The sequence below is a fragment of the Macaca nemestrina genome, chromosome 3 (assembly GCF_043159975.1).
Source record: "Macaca nemestrina isolate mMacNem1 chromosome 3, mMacNem.hap1, whole genome shotgun sequence".
NCBI lineage: Eukaryota > Metazoa > Chordata > Mammalia > Primates > Cercopithecidae > Macaca > Macaca nemestrina.
The window spans coordinates 54,613,308-54,617,257 of record NC_092127.1 but is presented as its reverse complement, the minus strand read 5'-3'; the positions used below and the strand labels follow the sequence as shown (position 1 = coordinate 54,617,257).

General features: G+C 32.7%; 1 pseudogene; it reads left to right on the top strand.

Moving 5' to 3' along the window:
- The first annotated feature begins 1,501 nt into the window (after positions 1-1,501).
- LOC105486067 (cytochrome b-c1 complex subunit 8 pseudogene) lies at positions 1,502-1,750 on the top strand (annotated as a pseudogene).
- The last annotated feature ends 2,200 nt before the right edge of the window (positions 1,751-3,950 follow it).

Genomic DNA, 3,950 nt, shown 5'->3' with positions numbered 1-3,950 from the left:
TCAGATTCAGTTATGACAGAAATGTTGACATTATCAGACTATGAATATAAACTGTATTTGGTTAATATGCTAAGGGCTGTAATGAAAAAAAAAATACACAACATTCAAGAACAATGAACAATGAAAGTAGAGAAATTGAAATTATAAGAATACATAAAAAATAAATGCTTACTATAAAAAAACTGTAATAAAAATAAAAAATGGCTTTGAGAGGATCATTAGTAGACTGGATGAGCCTAAGGAAAGAATCTCTGAGCTTAAGGATATGTCAATAGAAACATCCCAAACTGAAAAACAAGGAAAAAACAACACTGGAAAAATGCAACAGAATATCCAAGAACTGTGCACAACTACAAAAGCTGTAATATCTACATAATTAAAACAATAGGAGAGCAAAGAGAGAAAGAAATAAAAGAAACAGAAGTAATAATGACTTAGAATTTCGCTAAATGAATATCAAACACCAATCCACACATACAGGAAGCTCAGAGAACACCAAGTGGTATCAATATAAAAAACATCTCAACTGCAGAAAAATCAAAGATAAAGATCAAATCTTGAGTTAATCCAGTGAGAAAAAAATATCTCTCCTATAAACTAGAAAATATAAGAATTAATCCAACTACTCAAAAAAAAAAAAAAAATACAAGCAAGAAGAGAGTAGAGTGAAATAATAAAAGTATTGGCAAAATAAAACAAAGCAAAACATACACACACACAAACCACATCACCCTGAATTCTTTAGCCTTTAAAATTACAATGCAAAAGTGAAGGAAAAATAGACTTTCTCAGACTCGTGAAAATTGCGGGGTTTGTCGCCAATAGATCTACCTTGCAAGAAATGTTAGAAGTTCTTTAGAGAGAAAAAAAGTAATGTAGGCCAGAGACTTGGAGCTGCATGAAGAAATAAAGAATATTAGAGAATGAATAAATGAAAGTAAGATTGTAAGTTTTAGTTTTCTTATTCCTATCTGATTTAATAGATAATGGTTTGTTCAAAATAAAAATAACAATAATGTAATTGATGATTATAGCTTTTTTTATAAGCGAAATGAATGGTAACAATGCTACATGTGATTAGAGGGAGGAATTAGAAATATGTTGTTATTATAAGGTACTTGCACTACTTCTGAAATTGCATTTAAAAGCAACCACTAAAAAAATGAAATAAAAATAAGCATAGTTGATACACTAAGAAGAGAGAAAACGGAATCATATAAAATGCTAAATTGAACCTACAAAAAGCAGAAAAAGAGAAGACAAAATAGGAACAAAGAACAAGGGCTCAAATAGAAAACATCAAACATGATAGATATTAATGTGACTATATCAGTGAGTACTTTAAATATCAATTGTCTAATAACACTAAGTTAGAAGACAGCAATTGTCAGGGTGAATGAAAAAGACTCAACTATGTGTTGCTTATAAGAAATCAACTTTAGGAACGAGTCCGCCGGATCGGTGACTGCGGAGAGCTAGGTGACCCCTGGCCGCCGCCATGATGGGCCGCGAGTTTGGGAATCGGAGGCAGATGCTGCATGTGATCTCCTACAGCTTGTCACCTTTTGAGCAGCGTGCCTTGCCGCACTACTTCACCAAAGGAATCCCCAACGTGTTGCGCCACACTCAAGAGCCTTTCCTTCGCATAATGCCTCCGTTTATAGCATTTTATCTTATTTATACGTGGGGTACTCAAGAGTTCAAGAGATCCAAGGGGAAGAATCCAGCTGCCTATGAAAATGACAGATGAGCAATGCATCCGGATGACAGTTCCCTATCCTTGAAAGACCTTTCTCTGGAAGAGGAGTCTGCATTGTAAGGTCTTAAAGACACAATACACTTCCTATAGTCTGCAAAATAAAAATAAAAATAAAAGAATAAAAATAAAAATAAAAGAATAAAACTAAAAAGAAGAAAAGGAAATCGACTTTAAATATGAAGACACATCTAGATTAAAAGCGAAGGGATGGTGAAAATATGCCATACTAACACAGATAAAAAATCAGTAGTCGCTATAGTAATGTCACACAAAACACACTTCAGAGTTAGGATAATTATCAGGGATAAGAAGAGGCATTACAAAATGATAAAAGATTGACTCTCCAAGAAAATAACAATTCTTAAGGTATATGTATTTCACAGAATGCCAAAATACATGAAGCAAAAGCTGATAGGACTGTAACGAGAAATAAATGAATCAATTACTATAGTTGGAGACATCATCACTTCTCTATCAAAAACAGATAGATCCAGCAGGCAGAAAACTAATAAGGACATACTTTAACTCAACACCACCATCAGTTAACTGGATGTAATGAGTATCTACAGAATAATTCATTCAACAATGCAGAATACACATTCTTCTCAAACTTACATGAAATTATCACCAAAATAGACCACATTTTCAGACATAAAAGACAACTTAACAAATTTAAAATAATAAAGATCACGTAATGTCTACTCTCAGATTATGATTCAATCAAACTAGAAACCAACAACAGAAAGATAGCTGGAAAAAACCTCTCAAAGTACTTGATTAGAAGACATACTCCTTAATTATACAATAAGAATACAATTCTTAATTGAAGAAGAAATTTCAACAGAAATGTAAGGTACTTTGAACTAAATAAAAATTAAATACAACTAACAAAATGTATGAGATTCAGTGAGAGCAATGGTTAGAAAAAAATTGTAGCATGTAACAGAAAATAAATTTTTAAAAATCAATTATCTACATATTCATCTTAGGAACCTAGACAATAAAATAACAAGTTAAATTCAAATAAAGCAAAAGAAAAAAAAATTAGAGCCAAAATTAATTAAAGTAAAAACACAAAATCAATAAAGAAAATCTGTAAAATAAAAATTGTGTTTTTTGAAAAAAAAAGTATACAATTGATAAGCTTCTAGACAGGCTAACTTTAAAAAAAACAGAGAAAACACAAATTATGACTAACAAAAGTGAAAATGGTGCCACTACTGAGGATCTGATGTACATTAAAGAAATAATAAAGGAATACTACAAACAACTTCATGCCCCACAATTTAATAACACAGATTAAATGCACTAATTTCTTGAAATAAACAATCTGCTATAACCTACCTAAGAAGAAACAGACACTCTGAATAGGCCTATATCTACTAAATAAATTAAGTCAATTATTAATAACATTACAAAAAAGAAACCACCAGACCTAGATGGTTTCACTGGTGAATTCTATCAAACACTTAAGTGAGAAATTATAAAATACCTTCCAGAAGATAGAAGCAGAAGGAAAACTTCCTAATTCATTCTATTGCTATGTAACCAACACCATCCTAACACCAAAACCAGACAAATATATTACCAAAAAAATCTAAAAACCAACATCTCTTATAAACATAGATGGCAGCCGGGCGCGGTGGCTCAAGCCTGTAATCCCAGCACTTTGGGAGGCCGAGACGGGCGGATCACGAGGTCAGGAGATGGAGACCATCCTGGCTAACACTGTGAAACCCCGTCTCTACTAAGAAATACAAAAAACTAGCCGGGCGACGTGGCGGGCGCCTGTAGTCCCAGCTACTCCGGAGGCTAAGGCAGGAGAATGGCGTAAACCCGGGAGGCGGAGCTTGCAGTGAGCTGAGATCCGGCCACTGCACTCCAGCCTGGGCGACAGAGCGAGACTCCTCCTCAAAAAAAAAAAAAAAAAAAAAAAAAAAAAAAAAAAAAAAAACATAGATGGCAAAATCCTCATCAAAATATTAACAAATTAATCCAAAAATGTATCAAAATAATTATACATTATGACCAAATGAGATTTATTCAGGTATGCATGGATGGTTCAACATTCAAAATTCAATTTATATAATCCAATACATTAACAGGCTAAAGAAAAAAAAATACATAATCACATCAGTAGATGCAGAAATAACATTTGAGAAAATTTAACACCTATTCATGATAAAAACTC